This window comes from Pleuronectes platessa, chromosome 11 (assembly GCF_947347685.1).
Source record: "Pleuronectes platessa chromosome 11, fPlePla1.1, whole genome shotgun sequence".
Classification (NCBI taxonomy): domain Eukaryota; kingdom Metazoa; phylum Chordata; class Actinopteri; order Pleuronectiformes; family Pleuronectidae; genus Pleuronectes; species Pleuronectes platessa.
Genome location: NC_070636.1, coordinates 17865056 through 17885486, shown reverse-complemented (window position 1 = coordinate 17885486; position 20431 = coordinate 17865056).

The window sequence follows — 20431 nt, the reverse complement described above, 5'->3', positions numbered from 1 at the left end:
TACGTGAGGGTATTTCATAAACATCCAATGTAACATTTGTGCGCCGCTGTTTTTCTGTGTGTGTATTTACCAGTGGGTGTGTGATGGAATGTGACAGTGAGTGGGGAGCGAGGGACGGGATGTGTGACTGGTGATTTGGAACCTCAGCTGAGATGCTTAACTGTGTGGATGTGATCCTAAAACATGTCATTTATTTTACATTGCTCTCCTCCATTAAAGGAAGGGCTCACACTTTGTCAAATCTGTCTCAAAACAGTCATCAGGCCCTTGAATTTACAGAGAAACTGATTTAGCTTGTTGTCAACATGTTCATCACAGCCATGAGGAGATCCATTTCTCATTTGATTTCATTGTTAGTGATGGGGAACAAGTTTATTTAAAGAGCCTTTCGCAGTGTGAGGTCCACAACAGAAATGTGTATCTCCCAAGGCTACAGTCATTTCAGTATTAAATGTCAGTGTCTGCTACTGCCCTCCACTGCAGCTCAACCCAGAAACACAGAGGGAAATCCATTCATGATTTTGATTATCGTGTTTCGTTGTTTAAATTTATTGGGTGAGTTATTTTAATAAGTTTGACCTAGTTTCAATTCCTTACCTCCGTCAAGGAGGATATGTTTTCATTAACATTTGTTAGTTGTTAGTTAGCATTACACAAAAACTACCCAATGAAATTAAGTGAAGAGTTGTGATATGAGTCAGTGAAGAACCCACTGAAGATTGCTGTGAATCTAAATCAGGGGGTCGATCCAGTATTTATCTTATCTCATCTTTTAACATGGTGAGATATGTATTTTTTTTTTAGCTTTTTGGTTATTTTCTAGACACTAATATGGATCTTGATCTAAAAAAATGTATGTCATTTACATAAAGGGAAACTGATATTTATGAGTTTAGTGCAGCTTGATTGAATTAAAGAGAAATTTAAAGTTTGTGCTAGTCTAGTTTTAAATGTATAGTTATATTTCCATATCTTTACTTCATAATTTTACAATCAAGCATGGAAACCTTGTAAAAAGTGTTAATTTTGTAATGAATAACATAATAATGCCTATAAAAGAAGACTGAAGGTTTCAAAGTTTCACATATAATTGTTTAAAAATATATGAATGTACACACAGTCCCTTTAAATTCACATAGGTTGCTCCAAACTCATAAATATCAGCCACTTAAATGTTCTTGAGTTTTTCATCAAGCTCCACATCCTTTCACCAAGTTTTGTTGACATCTGTAGTTTTTTTGCAATTCTTCTCACAAACAATCAAACCAACCAAATAATGGACAGTGGAAAAAAGATCGACAGAAATTGAAACCAATAGATATGCTGCTATTTAAGACACAAATCACATTTCTTTACAACTCATATGTTTGATTTCAGGTAATTTTGGATTGCAGATAATCTTGGTGGGTTTGTGATCTCATTAATCCTTTTGCACTTCTTATTTACATCCCCATAAAGAGCATGTCATCGATCTCCATGCCAATACCTAGCACTTCTTTCCATCCTATTAAGATAGATTTGCGTGTTGTTTTCTAATGAGCATTCTGCAGTGACTGTTCATTTACAGTACCAGGAAGCCAGCCTCAACCAGAGATGGTAGCTTATAGAACTGTGAGACTGATTGCTCCCACAGCTGGCTGGCCCTCCTCCTTCCTCCTCCTTCCTCCTTCCTCCTGACTGAAGGAGAGAAAGGCTAATTTTACCCTGTCTCCTGTCTGCAGCCGAGCCACTGAGCCACAACACTGGTACGCTGCAGTCACCACCTCACAGCACGCCATATCTTTCCCTTCCCCTCTCTGTCTCACTGTAAGCCGGTCAAATGCAGCACCACAACCATCATTAAATCGTTCTGGCTGATCACACGCTTTAATTGGACCGTACTGGTGGGGCCCGGGAAAAAAAGTGGTGCCTTGTTAGCTCAGCTGCAGAGCAGAGCGAATGCACAAACAAACAAGCAAACAAATGAGGATATAAACAAACCCCATGGAAGCTGACTTGGAACGGCGGACCTGGTATGTAGCACAGGGAAGGCTGACCTGCAAACACAGGAACTGATAAGAAGACATGGTGCGTTACAGTGCAGAGGGATCAGAGGGTTGTGTATCTGCCAATTTGATTTTTGCCTGGTTTGTGATGATCCTTTGGAGAAATGCAACACAGCTGCTATTTGGAGGCAAGCTTTAGTAAAATGAGTATCAAGATTTCATATAGTCTCCGATATGCCTCTAATAAAACTATTAATTCTGTAGTTTACCAATAGAAACAAACCTGATCTCTTCTTTTATTAGCATTAAATCTTTGTTATTGTATCTGCTCCGGCCTGTCTGGAATGGACTGTTTACTTGTCTATGATGCACAGTGAAGTCAGATAACTTTGTGTTCATCCTCCCTGGTTTATCCGGAGTGAAGATTTTATAGTACATTTTTCTGCATACATTCAAACTGAATTTGCTCTCTTGCTATTCACGTAAGAGACATATATATATGTTTGGACTGCACATAATCTTCAAGACCTAACTCTTCAAAAATAAAGCCCAGTAATTCTGCAGGATATAAAACATTGCAGCAACAAAACCAACCATGCGCTTTTACTTTGAAGACAATTGGCTAAAGAGGAAGTGATTCTATGAATGTTGCTGCCATGACGGAGATCAACAACTGTATAACTGCTGAATATCTGTTTACGTCCAATGTAATAGAATTTTAGTTTTTATAAAACTAAGAGAATTTTTTTTGGCTGGGATTCTGACCCTTGGGCCACCAGTTGCTGACCACTGCTGTAATTTAACCCAGGGGTCTTCAACGTTTTTCAGGCCAAGGTCCCCCAAACTGATGGCGAGATGAATCAGGGACCCCCTACTATATAAATTGCATAAAATAGTGTTTATATTATTCTGGGCCTAGTGCCATGTATAAACATAGCTACCCTGTCATCGTGCATTCAATACTACCCTTGTGGGTAGTAGCATGCGAACATTAGAAATGTGGCTCACACACCTCGCAAATCCTCTCAGACTTATTTTTCAGTTACAGTAATGTTTTTTTTACATTGTACAGTGTCTATTTCTCTGTACATTTTTTAAAATCGAAGCAAAAAAAAGTCAAACAAACAACTTTTAGGTACAAATACGACCATCTACAGAGTTTGGTCCGCCATCTTTTATTTTTGAGCTTCGCACTCTTTAGACGTGAGCATAAACGCGATCTGTTTATGCTCACGTGCCTGTGCTGTCGTATTTGCATGAAAGGGGCTGTGAACCGGTGCCCAGCTTGAGAGAGCTCCTGTGTGTAGCTGAATGTGTGCATTGCTGACTGAAAGATAACGTCTTCTGCCTTAATTTATCCGTTCGCTACAATATGTACAATATATTCTGGTTCTGAGGAGTGAATTTTGTGGAAAAAAAATTTGTGAATTTTTTTTCCGAGACCCCCTTTTGAAGACCACTGGTTTAACCGAAGAGGAAAAATAAGACAAGTTCAACTAGGTCCACAGACTGCCTGTTAAGCTCCACCCACACTCATTGCAAGGCAGTGGTCGCCTGTTTATTCTAATTATCTTAATATTGAATATTCCAACATCAAATTCAACGCTGCACTAATAGGATGAAGAGTTCTCGAGATATGCATTCCACAGACAGACACACAGGTGTTTGTGGAATTAGTAGGTAGATAGCAGTTGACAGTTTTATATAACCGTTATTATATTAACACATATTTAGTGCTCACAGAATAGTGAACAGAAGTTTGCTCCCCTCTCCTCTATGCTGTTTGATTTGGACTGTGTGCATTGTAAGATTTTCCATTTAACGTTGAGGGACTTGGAGAATTCACTGGGTCTTTTCACTTTCACGCTTTGCTGAAGAGAAGCGCGGCCCATCTGACAATAGTTGCTACAAGTCACCTTGATGCTGCTTTTGTCCTGACAGATAATTCAAGGTTGTTGATGCTGTACACGCCGTCAACACTAAATTTAAGAGCGTTGGTACAATGGAGCTCCCTGGAATCCATTGACATCAGTATGCTGATGTTGCTGTAAAGACCACTGTTATCACAGACACACATTTTTTTTTTGTTTCGCCTCTGACATGGTACTTTGCAAAAAGGGCACTTCAGCCTGGAAATGATTGCTGTCACGAACACTTGAGCAAAAGTCAGTATGCTGGTGTGATGATGTGTGCACTCACTGCTCTCAAAATCTCACACGTAAATAATAAAAAAAATGGCATTTTTCTCAGTATAGCTTCATAAAGGGATTGTCTTATTCCATTTATGTTAAAATCATTCAACTTCAAGGTTTAAATTAAGATGTAACTGTAAACCAATTTTAACTGCTTCTAACTGAAACGGTCACTTGCCTGCTCCCTCGTCTTTGTGTAAACAATTGATCATAACAGGTTATTGTATCATCGTGAACTGTAATTTACATACAGTGGATGGTAGTGATGCCCCTTGACGAGCAAAGAGGAGGAAGAAAAGAAACAACCTGAAATACCTGTGTACACCAAATATTGATGAAGAGAGCAGAACTTGGTGAAGTTGAAGAACTCCTGAAACAGCTGGCCCCAAGATAAAAAGTATTTTTAATTTGAGGAAGGTCCTGTTTGTTTGTTAACAGTCTCAGCTGTGCACATTCAGTTCAATTATCTACTCTGACAGCAGTTGTGTCGCCTGTTGCTTGAACTTAACTAAATCTTTAAAGGGAAAAGGATAGAAGAGGAAGTTGTTCTTCTTCTTAAACTACTGCTTCAAAATGTGATAAATTCTTATTGGTTTGATTTCTACATGTTTGGTTCAAGGACAATGCAGTTATCATTCGCATTGGACCAAAAGTAAGTAATTGGTGAGACATTTTTGATTTATTCATGTTTATTTTATTGTTTGTTTTTAGCAATTTTTTTATAGGGCTTGTCACATCTCTATGTGTTGTTGGAGTTTCAATTTTCTTTTTTATTCTCTTGATATTTATTTTTTTCGTGACTTTAAGCAGCACCTGGTTTAGATTTTATTGTGCCATGAGGGACATTTGTTTTCACAGTCAACCCACAGAACAAAGGCATCATCCTGAACATCACATGAAACATAAAGATATATACAAACAAGTCACATTCATCGTGGCAAGTTAAACCTTGAAAAAACTTGACCATGGTCCAGAAACATAAATATCGCTGTAATATTGCTCAAAGAACTTATGTTGCTGTCGTGAAAGCTCACACTGACTTGTTCAAGGTTCCAAAATTGTTAACAAAGTGTAAATTAACCGCACAAAAAAATTTGACAGTACGATAAAGTCTTTGAAAAGGAAAACGCGTGGTGCAGGTTTGGATCAATCAAATATACTTTCATAAGTGAAATATTTGACATTGTTGCAGCTACTTAAAGATGTATAACTATGATGGTAGACGTTTGTCCATCTGGGTGTGCATTAAGGACAAACCCTGCTGGTGACCTGTAGTTATGAAAAGCTCTCCATTGAAGTAGGTGATGACGATTTGAAAATATCACTGTATGTCATGTCAGCAACAACTAGGGAAATGAAGGCCGGGTTGAAAATAACTGTAATCATCCTTAAAGCGCACTCAGTAGTTGAGTGGTGGGCTGTTGGGAAAGGTTGCGTTCAAGGCTCTGCTTTAGTGCAGTAAACAGGACACCAGATTCAGGACTAAATGAGAGAGGAGGAGAGCTCCCTCCCTCTGACTCTCTGACCTTCTCAAAATGAGTAGCGAGGGGGAGAGCAGGCAGAGGGAGGACTGGAGGTGGGGAGAGGTTATCCCCCCTTCCAGCCCAGCACCCCCACCCTTGAAGCTGAAGTTGGGGGTGGTTCAACCCTGCCGTCTGTGGGCGTCAGAGACAAAATCAAACCTATATCACCTCTTAGCACTGCCATTCTCCAGCACCTGAATGTACACTATGCACACAACCACACAACAACACAGCACACACACATGCAGCATAAAACATTCCCATTCATCACAGCCACTTTGGGATTTGTTGATCCTCCTACATCGGAGCAAAATATCTCTCTGGCCCAAATACACAGCTGGTTAACATGTGGCTTCTGTGATCGGATCACAAGCGGACAAGTCTACACTACAGGTACAGTACAGGTGTGAACACATTCAGATCGGGTAGCGTAGGTTGGGTCAGCTCATATAAGCTACTCTAATTTGTCCATATTCACATTAGAGCAGTGGTTCTCAAAGTGAGGGGGCGTGGACACAAAAAATAAAAAAATAAAAAATATAAAAAATAAAAGACTGACCACCTGTCACTGGTTAGTGAAAGCTCCCTCACTGGCGAAATGCAAGGGGCTGGACTGACACAAACAAATCGAATACTGTTTCGTTCCTGATCCACCAATCAAAAGATTGGTGTTATCATTTGAACGTGAGTTGCTCGTACGCTTCCGAGTATAAAAGTAACTGCAGGCATGGTCAGCGCTCACCCTCACTGAGACCACACCCTGCAGAGTTTGTGCGATTGCTCTTGTTTCCTCTATAATTCAGATATTCATTGCTTTATAAACAGTCTTTTTAAAGACTAACTCCTTCCAACTACCCCTAACCAGCTTTTGGGGGGGCCCAGCTTGCAAAAGTTTGAGTACCCCTGCATTAGAGTATTGGCTGATACCATACAATCAATCATTATGGGCAATGGAAAGGCCTTTTGTGCTCTATTCAATCTACAGTAACATCCCACTACTTTGTAATACAATCTATATAAGGCTTCCCTATGAGACTTAGAATATTTGTAGTATTTATTGACATCTACAGTATAATGACAGTGATGTATCTTTTACCTTATCTTCCATGAGCTGATGTTACAGAGAACAGGAAAAAATCGAAATTGCTTAATTTAGAAATCTTCTCTGATCATGTCTGTTAGAATAATAGTCACAAAAAGTCTTCTGCCCATGTTGATACCAAAGACTGTGTATAAAATATAAATTTAAATAAACCTATATTCTCTCGAATAAGCAGCAGAGGTTTTATAAAGAGGTCAGTTTCTGTAGAATTCTATAATGAAATGACCCGACATTTCACTTGATTTATACCGTCATTAAAAATTTACATGAAGAGTTTATGGTCTCAAGTGCTAGCTTAAAGTCTTTTTTACAACATGATTCTCATTTAGCATTTAGCACATCATCAGTCTCTCTGTATGTTGACAAAGTTTAGTTTATAGATTTAATAAGTGCAGTGCATCACTTTACTCATTCTCTGTTCCCAGTTTTATTTTGTAGAGTACAAACATTTCCTGTCATTTCAGTTCATGCTTAGGCTTTACCTTCCCCACCTGTACCCGCCCACTTCCTGGCCCTGTTCAATGCTGCCAGTAAACCCCTCATTCAGTCTCCTCACTTCAACGTGTCCATGCCTTCTCACACTTTCCCTCATGTTCCACTCTTATGGGCTTTTGTATTGATTACCTGGTGTTTGGATTGTTTCCTGCTCCAGCTGTGTTTACCCTCCTCAGACTGACCCCTTGACACTTAAAAGTAGGACCTCTTTTAATCACATTGATCTACAACTGAATCAAAAAAATAAAAAAATCTGTATCAGTAAAATACAGAAAAAACTGGTTGATTTGGATCCCCCCAGGGCTACTGTGGTGAGAAAAGCACAGTTTTATATTACTGAAAACACACCGAACATCTACTTGGTCAAACATACAACAGAACAACAACTTGTGTGTCTGTTTTCAGTTCGGCCAAACAAGCTTTTTAAGTCAGAGAAAAGTAACTACAATCTGCCTATTGGTCACTGAGGCTGTTTCCGACAGTTCCATTACTCCCAATCCTAAAATGTCAGTCCTCTTGCTATGTAGACATATCTTGACAATCAATCACACACCTGTTTTCCTGTGGCTGTTTCATGATAAAAGCCATTCCATGTTTCTCTAGTTAAAGGCTTCTTAATGTGAAGCAGGTGCAGCAGGATATTCTGTTTGCATTAGCAGTAATGCAGCTATGATTTGATGTAAAGACAGTGAACCGTAAACTGTTTCATATCAATATATAAAATTACACTGAATTGTCCGCTGCTTGAAATCTAAATCCAGCTTCTGATACTCTTCTGCTTCCAATGCAAAAAGAAAAAAAGTAGGTAATCGCTGAATTAAAACACGTTGAATGGCTGTCGAAGAAGAAAAGATATGATTCTGTTGCTCTAATTTGGTTGTACAAAACATAAACTGTATGAAAAGACATACGACACATCTCCACTTCCTCCCACTATCCAGAAATGAAGCCAAAATAAGCTGGATACGAACGCAGCCATCTTGGCCATTTGGAGTATGAGCAGTAGCGATCAGGGGATGGAGCCAGGGCAGCGAGGTTCTTACGATTCACAAGCTCGACCAATCGTGAGTCAGTCTCAGCTGTCAATCATAACCTTTCCCCCTGTTTTATAGCATCAAATGATTAATTAAAACCAAATTTACTGGAACAATCAACAGTTGTACAAACACCAGTGTGATAAGAACTAACTTACATGACAGAAACCATCTTTGAGGACAAATTATTTAACGTTTATTCTGGCCTTTGTTCTTTAGAGTTTAAATATATATTTAATACGAAATCAAAAAGAGGTTCGTAGTACTAGGCTATGGAACTGAAAAGATGATTCAAAGGTTAATTGATTTATTTAATTCAACTTTTTGAAAATTAATCATTGGTATCTATGTAGCGTTGGACTCCCAATCAAGTTGGATGGTCAATCTGTGAGTTTGAACAATATTAGATTTTAAACTTTCTGTAATGCTGCAAAATTTCATGTGTCTTCAAGATTGTCTTTGTATGTGGAAATAGTTGCGTGGCCTTTTTAGGCGTCTCAGTTAAAAGTTTGAGGTAATCCCATTATAACATGACAGAAAGTGAGAAACTCTGTGAATGTTTGAACTATAATCCTGTGATATTATGCATGCAGTGAGATTTAGATCATTGGCTCTGTGTGAACTGTGGGAATGGTGAACTGCTCCCCCACAGGTCAGGTGGCTTTTTGCATTTTTGACTCCAGTGAATTATTTATTTTCCATTTGAGAAGTCTAAACAAAAATGTTCTCCCCAGTGAGTGCACTATAGCAGGAAATGTGATATTTTCTGGTGGAGGACTGTTAGACCTCCTTATGTACGTAAATGGTTCACCCACACAAACCATGACTCACTATTGTACCCATGATACATCGCCAGCAGTGCTCAACTACTGTATTTGATTGTGTAGGTGTGTGTTCTTGATTGACAGCAAGTTCATTGTTCAACCATATATAACTGAAATAGGTTGTATTTCAGTGTGGAAACACACACAAACACACACACACACATACACACACAAACAAACACACAAACACACACACAGTATCTTGGCAACAGCAGTGGTCAGGCCATTGGCAGGGGTGCCAGACTGCAGGGACAGACGAGTCACACGAACATGCATGTGAACACACAGACATATATGTGTGTTTTGTGTGTGTGTGTGTGTGTACAACCCAATATCCTTGAAATTATATACAGCTACTACAACAAATATATTTTATCACAGGATCAAGTTGGACTATGTTGAAGAAAAACATTTCTGAGATTCCGAGAATAAAGTCATAGTATAACAAGAATAAATAAAGAAAAAATATACTTTGGCAAATAATTAAGTTCTTTCGTCTTGTTTCCTTTTAAATTATGACTTCTTGTAATATGAGCCTTTTCCTTAATTGATTTATTCTCATATTCTCAAAATTGATTATCCCTAATGCTCTCCAACAAATACACAGATACTGAACAATGAGTTAAATTGAAAAACTTGACCACATACCACATTCACATGTCACACAGTTTACTACAACATTGTTCAATAATTTAATGGATATTTGATAGTCACAATGTATTTATTCATTTTTACCCCAAACCACAATCTTTTCCTGCAGTCAACCAAAGTGATTTTGTTGTTTTAACCTTACCACAGACAGCACTGTGGTTACCCCAGTCTCTGGTGTTACAGGCGTGTGCTTTGTACGTCCATCAGTGACTCTGCTGGCTTTTATAAATATGCTGCTTCCTTCGTTCAAAAACATTTTGTATGAACCGACACCAGCAAGCGCATTACAATCTCTGTTAAAAAAATAAATAAACATGCAATCACATGGAATCATCTTCTTAAACACGATAAAGGACCCAGTAAGTCTGTACAACATTGAAACCCATACAGTGTTTTACCGTGTGCTGGTTTATCCTGGTGACCTACTGGTGCATACATCACTTACTATCAATCATCACTGGCCTTTCACTTGTTTCAGCCCAGCATTTCATATTCTGTAGCATCATACATCATGAGTGGCCTGTTCATGTTGGGCTGCATTTAAAATGGAAAACATTTGCCCTTATCTGAAGCCTGCTGTCCCTTTCCTGTCTGTGTGTCGCACTTACTTCATCCAGTGCCCCTTGTTCCAGCAAACTATTACATTATGTGATGGTCAGATAAGTTTATCGTTCTCTTAAATGATAAAAAAAAGGACATTATATTTACAATAGATCCCTGTTTCCTGAACAAAGTTGGAGTAACTTAAAACAGAAACAAAAAGGCAATGGAAAATGTTTGTAATATCAGCTGATGCTCTTTTCTCACACCGACACAGTTGAACTGAACTACATCAGTACAAGCTGGAACAGAAACCTCTAAGATAGGTACATAAAACTGCAGTGTAGGTTCAAACTGGAAACTACAGCAGTCATTTTTTAGTTTTGCCCATGTCCCATCTACTAACATAGAGGAGGGATTTGTGACCTCTACTGCAGCCAACCACCAGGTGGTCATTGAGACGCTTTGGCCATAGCCCATTTGTCCCCTTGGCCCTACCCCTAAAGGCCGGCGCATGCTTTTGCGTTTTCACGGGCCCGCAAGCGCAAGAGCCCTCCCGGGCCCCTTACGTGCTTATGTATCTCTTCTTAAGTGCATACGTTTATCGCCCAATTTTTCTAACTATACGACAAAGCGACACGAGCCTCACGCAGCCCGCAATGCTTGTAATTGGTCTGCTTACTACATCCCGTCCAGAGTCTAGTTCCCGGTTTCACGTCCCATAATACCGGCAGAAACAACGGAAGATTTAGAAGAACGAATATGGACCAAATAGAAGAGCACTTGGCAGAAGCGATCCGAAAGTATGATCACTTGGATAACCCGTCACTGACTGGCGGATTTGTCCGCCAGAAAAAGGCTACGAGGAGCCGCAGTGGCTATGTAAATAAACAATCAACGAAGAAGAAAGAAGGCGTCTCTAGGGTCGTCTTCGACAAAAAACATTACTCCGCCTAGTGTTCTGGCGGGGAATTTCTTTGTAAGAGGCGCAACGCTTGGGGAAGCTTGGGGAAGCATGAATGACAAAGAGTCCTGCGACACAGCTGCGTGAAAAGCCGCCGACGCAGTTGCAGAAGCATGCGCCGACCTTTAGCCTTTCCCCTTTGTTTTGCGCCTTCACGTGTAGGGGTAGGCTGTCCTAATACCTGTTGGGGCTGAGGGGTGTGGCTGAGGGGTGGGGCTCATACCCCTCCAAACGGAGATTTTTCAGACCCTCACTTCAAACGGAGGGGTACCCAGAATGCCTTGCGAATCGCCGGCAGGCTGGTAGAAAGACCCACACATGTGGTGTTTTCTCAATTTTTTCACAACAACCTTAAAAAAAAGATTGAGAGTGCGCTACCTTTAGCATACTAGCGTTAGCATGCTAACGATGTTTTTTTTTGCATAATAATCCCGTATTTTTCATGCAGGCCAATGGGCAAATTTTTCTTGTGGGAATTTAACGTACTAGATTGTTAAAAAATGTGAGACAATTAAGACACTTGGTCATGAATATACAGTGTCTTGCATAAGTATTCACCCCCTTGGACTTTTTCCCATTATGTTACTAACTGGAATTCAAATAGACTTAAATAAACTTTTTCCCGTTTGATCAACAAAACATGCATAGTACTTTGGAGGTGCAAAATAAATTTTATTGTTACACAAACAATAATGAGAACAAAAAAGTTGACATCTGTTGGGTGCATAAGTATTCACCCCCCTGTGTCAATACTTGGTAGAACCCCCTTTCGCTGCAATTACAGCTGCAAGTCTTTTGGGGTATGTCTCTACCAGCTTTGCACATCTAGAGATGGAAAGGTTTGTCCATTCTTCTTGGCAAAAAAGATGAAGCTCAGTCAGATTGGATGGAGACCGTTTGTGAACCGCAATCTTCAAGTCTTGCCATAGATTCTCTATTGGATTGAGGTCTGGGCTTTGACTGGGCCATTTTAAGACATTAACATTCTTTAATCCAAACCATTCCTTTGTAGCTCTGGCTGTATGTTTAGGGTCTGGAAGATGAACCTCCGCCCCAGTCTCAAGTCTTTTGCAGACTGCATCAGATTTTCTTCAAGGATTTCCCTGTATTTGGCTCCATCCATCTTTCCCTCTATTCTGACCAGTTTCCCTGTACCTGCTGAAGAGAAGCATCCCCACAGCATGATGCTACCACCACCATGTTTCACTGTTGGGATGGTGTGCTCAGGGTGATGGGCAGTGTTGGGTTTTCGCCACACATAGCGTTTTGCCTTGAGGCCAAAAAGTTCAATTTTGGTCTCATCTGACCAGAGCACCTTCTTCCACATGTTTGCTGTGTCTCCCACATGGCTTCTGGCAAACTCCAAACGGGATTTTTTATGGATCCCTTTCAACAATGGCTTTCTTCTTGCCACTCTTCCATAAAGGCCAGATTTGTGGAGTAGACGACTAATAGTTGTCCTGTGGACAGATTCTCCCACCTCAGCTGTGGATCTCTGCAACTCCTCCAGAGTAACCATGGGCCTCCTGGTTGCTTCTCTGATTAATTTTCTCCTTGTCCGACTCTTCAGTTTGGGTGGACGGCCTCCTCTTGGTAGGTTTGCGGTTGTGCCATATTCTTTCCATTTTCTTATGATGGATTTTATGGTGCTCAGAGAGATGTTCAAAGCTCTGGATATTTTTTTATAACCTAACCCTGCTTCATATTTCTCCACAACTTTATCCCTGACCTGTTTGGTGAGCTCCTTGGTCTTCATGATGCTGTTTGTTCAGTAATGATCTCCAACAAACTCTGAGTCCGTCACAGAACAGGTGTATTTATACTGAGATTAAATTGCAGACAGGTGGACCCTATTTACTAATTATGTGACTTGCAAATGTTACTTGTGAATGCAATTGGTCGCACAAGATCTTTGTTAGGGGTTTCACAGTAAAGGGGGTGAAGACATATGCACTCAACACTTTTCAAATTTTTATTTGTAAATAATTGTGAAATCCATGTAATATTTCCCCCCACTTCCAAATGATGCACTATTTTGTGTTGGTCCATTACATAAACTCACGATGAAATAAATTTTAATCTGTGGTTATACCATGACAAAATGTAGAAAAGTCCAAAGGGGGTGAATACTTATGCAAGGCACTGTAAGTATGTATATATGTATGTATAGAGTGATCTTTGGACACATCCTTTTGGATCTTGCATGCAAAAAATTAGAATTTATCTAACTATATGATATTGAATAGATAACTAAAACGAGGGAACATAAATACAAATATTAGAATGCAACAGTACATTCAGATTTTTAAATTTGACTTTATTTCAGGGTGACAATCGGTTTACAAGAAGTCAGATTCTAAATCCCCCCAGTAACACAATCCCCTGTCGTCTCTTTCTTCCGTTCAGCTACAGTCCAACTCTTGCCGTGAGGTCAGGATTATGTCTTGATCTGTTGTGCAGCCCCGACACACTGCACTGTTACTCTCACTGTCTCCGAAACCCTATGAAGTGATATCTCATAACATTTTATTCCCTCTCCCACTCTCTCTGACCGCATCTTATCAAGCACTTTGTGGTTTTCTTGTCCTTTCAGTCTATGTGAGAGCGAGACTCCAGTTGTCCAGCGGTAAGATTAGGACAGCGTGGCTGCGATGCAGGAGGAAAGAAAAATAATCTGTCAGGGATTAGAGGAGATTTTGGAGAATTTTATGTCCTCTATGCAAGGCTGGTAAAAATGTTTGGATGACGAAGGATAAAAAAAAGTATGAATTAGTACGTTATTGAGTTTCATGAGTTTATTCTTTGCAATGGGTGACCGGCATCTGAGCGTTATTTGCTCCTGTTTACGAGCCCGTTGCTGCAGGAATACAGGTGTAAACATGCTAATTCCAGTAATTTACAGCAGTTCACCAATTTTTTTTCTCTCCATCTGTTTGCAGTAGGCGCCAAACAGGGCATTAAAGTGTACACACGGGCCCACGTGGACAGACACGCAGAGGGTCAGGTTGAGGCAGCCCGACAATCACCCCTTCCCAAATACGCACATATGCACTTCTGAAGGGCAGCCAAACCGCACGGAAAGACTGTGCAGTGGCAGCTGGATCAGGGTTACACTGTGTGAGTCTGTGTGTGTGTGTGTGTGTGTGTGTTTGTATGTGTGTGTTTATAGGTTTAAGAGGGTGCCAGCAACAAACCAGGGCAAAGCTATTTATACATCACTGATGCTGATGGAGTCTTATCTAGCACCAATGGCCTCAAGCCCCCTCAAACACACCCCATTACCCCACACACAGTGCTACGTACCCCACAGGCACACACACACACACACACACACACACACACACACACACACACACACACACACACACACACACACACACAAACACACACACACACACACACACACACACACACACACACACACACACACACACTGCACCAGTGCCATACGATAACAGCAGAAGTTTGCCCCTGTTAACACACACAGCGAGTTGATCGTGACGCTTTCGCATCCGAGTCCAGAGCCCAGTATTGTTATTATTTTCCACATCAGCGGGTTTGGGCCACGTCCAAATGTGAGAATGGGAAAGATGCGAGCTTCTGGCGAGGGACATTCAAAGCGGATTGTAACACTTAACTGTCTGCTAATTAAGCAAGCTGCACAGTTTGATAGCTCTGCTGCAGAGGGTGCTGCGGCGGATGGCAGCTGAAGGTGGTGTGTTGCGCTGATTATGGTTCCTGCTTATTTGTTTCTCTTTCACCTTGTTCTGCATCACCTCTGAATGTCAGCGACACAGCCAGAGCAACCCCGGTGATGGTAAAGGTCTATTTATAGGCGGGTGAAGTAAAATAAGATGCAGAGGGCTGACAAACAAGAGGGCATAGAAATGTAAACGACCCAATCTTACAGCTCATTAATGCTCAACGTTAGATATGTGTAGGGACACAACCTTCTGTCCCTACTCTGCGTTCCTTCCCTCCGTCTTTGTGAATGTTTTCTGAAAGCTCTCAGATATGGATGAAACAGAGTAAATGGAGCAGTAGCATTGAAAAACGTTGTACAGACAATGTAGCAAATAGTTCAACAGGAAGAAATCTCAACAATGGATGAACTTTTTGAGGACAGACTTTGCAGGTTGGTAAGAAACTACTCAAGAGGTACATTCTGCGAATGTTGATGTCACTGTTATTTTGAGGTCACACACACATATAGATATATATATATCATTAAAAAAATCTTAATTCAGTGGTGATACAGCTGCCACAAAATGTAATAAAGTAAACTATGAAAACTAGGTAATAGAATATTATCAAGATATAAGTCATTGGTGTATTAAAGTATACAGCGGGTGTGGCTAAGGGGTAGAGTGGTCGTCCTCCAACCTGAAGGTCGGCAGTTCGATCCCCAGTCTGACCCATCCAAATGCCGAAGTGTCCTTGGGCAAGATGCTGAAATCCAAATGGCCCCCCATAGAATAACAAAGTGCTGTTAGTAGATGCACTGTATGAATGTGTGTGTGAATGGGTGAATGTAAAACTGTACTGAAAGCGCTTTGAGTGGTCATCAAAACCATTTACCATTACTTAATGTGCCTGATTTTTCACCAGCGTATGTTGGTATTTTAATTTTTTTTTAAAAATTATACATTTAAAAAAAGGATTCTTACATGCTCTGCTATGATACTGCATCTACATTATGGGATTTCACTCATTAGTATTTGTGCTAATTGGTGATGACAGTTTGTCTGGGAGGCCCAGGTGCAGTGTGATCAGCCAGCCATGCCTACTCAACGAATCCCCCCACTTCTGTCACAAACACACACACACACACACACACACACACACACACACACACACACACACACACACACCACAGCTATGTTTGAGGTTATGCTTTCTCCCGTGTCCGTTTCTTGGTTCGCAAAAACTACAGAACCATTTCCACAAAACATGGTGGACGGATGGGATGTGAGCCAAGAACCAATTAAATGTACAAAAGCAGGACCCGAATATTAACATTTTATTTTATTTATAAAAATTGTTTGCATAAGAGGAGTTATGAGTAATTTGTCCCAGAGCTTACACAGGAGGTGGATGGGAGTGAAGAAGTGCTGTTTTGCTTTGCCTTGGAGAAGTGTGGTGTTTTGGTGCATGAAATCTACTGTGTGTGGATGTGGAGAGTTTTTACAGAGGGGGCATACTGGTTCGCAGTTGTATTACTAACAGCTGTCTCCTCCTTTGTTTCCTAAAATGTTTGTTGCTTTTCTATGCTTTGGTAAACAGGCAAACAGATGTACTCGTGTTATTCCACTGGTGCTGGTTGGATTGATCTGAGGAAAAGAGTAGTTTTCGCATGTGGTTATCAAACTTGAAAAAAAACAACATGAAAACTGAAAAATCGGGTAAGCTAGCTCTGCGCTGCTGAGTCTCTTGGAAATCAACAATAAAGGTAAACAATCAGTATTAAAAAAAAAAAAAAGCTTCAGTTTCCTCTGCTGTTCAGTGAGTACTGTGTGTGTTGGAGGAAATGAGGTGACCCGCTGCGTTTGAACACACTGACAGAATGCCTAGTCAGATGTCTGAGGAGCGTCAGCCAATCAGCTCTCGTGTCTGTCTGCTAGCACTGGTCATTTCCCAGGCACACGCATGAAGGATGCAACTCACACGGACACACACATAAGACATAAAGCATAACATGCCAGGACGGACACACACATCAGAGCTTTGGTCACATGCAACATGAAACAAACTAATTAATATGCAACACTTACACACACACACACACACACACACACACACACACAGAGAGAAGTGACTCAGACACTCTTCCCTGACAGAAACCCACGCTCTATCTTTCTCTCTCTGTGTGTGCACATCATATGGCTTCCACTGACAGGGACGGATGGCTGTGCTGCAGTCATTAACTGCCCTCCTGTGTGTGTGTGCGTGTGTCTGTGCGTGTGCGTGCGTGTGTACCTTCTGCAGCTACACTGAAATCAAGCCAATATGGGTGCTCTGTGGGAGTCAACTTAAAAGCTGCTGCACCCACATGTCACATCCTCTTACGTAAGACGTGAGGACAGGAAGGAAAGAGGAAAGAGAGACATGGGATCTTAACAAGCAGCCGGCGTACACACTGAAGGGGTTTACCATCAACAGCTAGTTTAGTTTGGCTAGTGACTGATTGCACTTCAGAAATCATCACTTCATTGTGAAACACACTACAAGTACCAACAAGCCTAGGTGGATCCAGCATGGAGGCTCATCTATGGGTCCCCACTTAACTGAGGAAGATACTTAGGATACACATTTGTCCGATGTAGTAGTAGTAGTAGTAGTAGTAGTAGGATGGGAGGAAGGGTCATGTGAATTTGTCAAGGAATGTAAACAGGAATTATTGTGAAGTGTAGAATTTCTCAGTATCAATCAAGTATCAATATTGATAGTTCTTATGCCATTTATTTATTTATTCATTAATAAGGTGGAGTTAAGTGTTACTGCACATGTTAACATCTAATTTACTTAAATCATTTGATCCAGTTACAAATACCTCGTTGATGTGCTTCTTATTAAATGTATTCTTTATTTATTTAAATGTAATCACACAGCAGTAGCCACACCATCTTATATCTCATATCTGTGTTTGCTCAATAATATCTTTCTTCTGCCTTGGGATGAGATTGAAAATTAAAGACATTTATCCATTCATCCATCTATCCATGAGTAATACCACTTCTCCTCTGATATCACGGACAAGAGGTGGGATACACCCCGGATAGTGCACCAACACCGAGACAAACGACCATTAACACTCACATCCATGGTCAACTTAAAATCCATTAACCCAGAACTTCATGGTTCAGCATCTTGCCCAAGGACATTTCGGCATGCAGATGGAGAAGACTGGGATCGAACTGCCGAACTTCTGGTGGGAGGACGACCGCTCTACTGCTCAGCCACAGCCACCCTATAAAAGCACATATGCAAAAACCGTAAGGTACTTTGTGCTGTTGGCTGTGCACAGACAGTTATAATAAAGATTCCTGTCCTAAACAGAAGGACACGTCATAAGAAAATATGTTTTCCCTTCAGTTTTCAATTGTGGGGCAGCATCTTAAAGGAAGGTCCGATGTTTCCTATGCTGAAGGAGATAAGTTAGGTAGCATGACGCCCTTATCGTTATCATTTAGTATTTGGACAGTTCTTATTATGACGCCCTCTGAAATACTGGAAAGTTCCTTAGCCAAATGCACTACTGGAACGTCTTTGGACTGTGGGAAGAGCATGAAAGACAGACATGGTGCCTAAAGGTAGCAGCATAAGGAAAAGCACTGAATGTTTAACTAAGTTCTGGGTTGGACCCCTGAAAGACAGTGGACTGGCTCCTGCAGCTGTGATGGATACTGTTTGTAACTCAACCAGGTCCAGGCTCGTCTGTCCAATGAACATAGAGACGAGAATCAACACTCTGATCCAGGACCTGTCTTTCATTAAAAGGTTGATGTTGGATTGCTGACAATAACTTTGAGCTCTTAGCATTCTATACATCAGTATATTTATTTTGATAAAAAATAATGGGGACGAAATGCTCACTAGTAAAATGATGTGCGCTGAAACATTAGCAGCAATGTAAATTGTAAATGTTTTGTGTCAATTGTCTAAATAATGGGCTTATCTGTCTCTACCAAACACACATTTTGCCCCGGCCCATAGTGTAGCTTCCAATGACCTCTGCAAATGTGTCATTTTTTTCCTCCAAAGTAGAACACCGACCAGCACAAGCTGACACACATGGTTTTGTTCAATAAACTGATTAACTGTCTCAGGTGAATCACAGTGTGCGGCGAGGGCCCTGTGAGGCATGCTGCACCGTAAATCCCACTGATCTGTCCTCTAGATGAAATCCCTGCCGCTGATTGTGGGAGACGCCACACAGCGCCCTGATGTTTCTATCCTCCGCTGCCGCCGCAGAGACGAAGACTTGCCCTTCACTTTCACCAAACTCTGCGGTAGAAAACCCAGCATCGTCCCACCCTCCTCCCCCCTCCTCCCAGCCTTCTGTCTCAGCTCACACTCCCAGTAAGAGGGGAACAGGAGGCTTCGCCGCTCATGAATAGTTGAATACCACCAGTATAAGGCCAGACAGTGGATCCTGCCTACCCCTGCATACCTCTTGTGGTTTTGTGTTCATAATGATGTGACGCTTTAGGGTGTGAGGTGATGGATTATGTTGGAATAGGTACGCTGCTCACATCTCTGTTTTTTTTTTTTCCTTCAAAGCATGTAGGCCGGAGCAGACACCATGGCTCTGTGTACTGAGAGTTATATCTCCAGGATCATTAGAGCAGCTAAGTAGAAATGATTTGTCGGAGATCTTGAAATATATGTAGCACAGTGAAAATGCATTTGTTTCAACGTTTATCTCAGGTCCATCAGGTTATGATAGTCTGGGGTACTTTTACTTCCTTATCGTATTGGACTACACTGTATTGTAATTATGCCGAATGTTCCTCCTGTTAAGAAACAAACATGATTCAATTTCCCCCAGAGTGTTGTGTTTTCTGCAGAGGCTGATTAAAACCAAACCGCTATAACCAACTTTCTGCTGCCTGCATGTCAATGTACTCCCACCTGTAGCTGTCTATCATTTATAGCCTCCAGAATCAATGCACTGTTATACACACGCTCACAGCTGCACTACTGCATGATGGATGGAATCGGTTACTAAACATAGTAAACAGTTTGCAATAGTTTCAGAAAAGAGCTGCTGATACTCACAAATTAAGATCTACAACTCTCAGTATTTAAACATTTGTAAGGAAAGAAACTAAATTAAGCTTCTATTTGTTTACAAGCTCCAGTTTGCATGGCTCAGAGGAAGTTGTCAGTGTATGTGTCATAGAAGAAGTAAGAACTGGCCCCCAACTTTTCATTGTTTTAGATTATACCAAAAGTCTACACTCCGTTGTGTCATTTTCCAATTAAAGACATAGTTTTGAATGAAACTTTTGATTTAAACTACAATTATTTTTATAGACTTAAATAAAATTTGTGATGTTTTGAATCTCAAAGGAATAACTGATGTCCCAGCTTAGAACCCTGGGGAACCCCATTTGGTTAA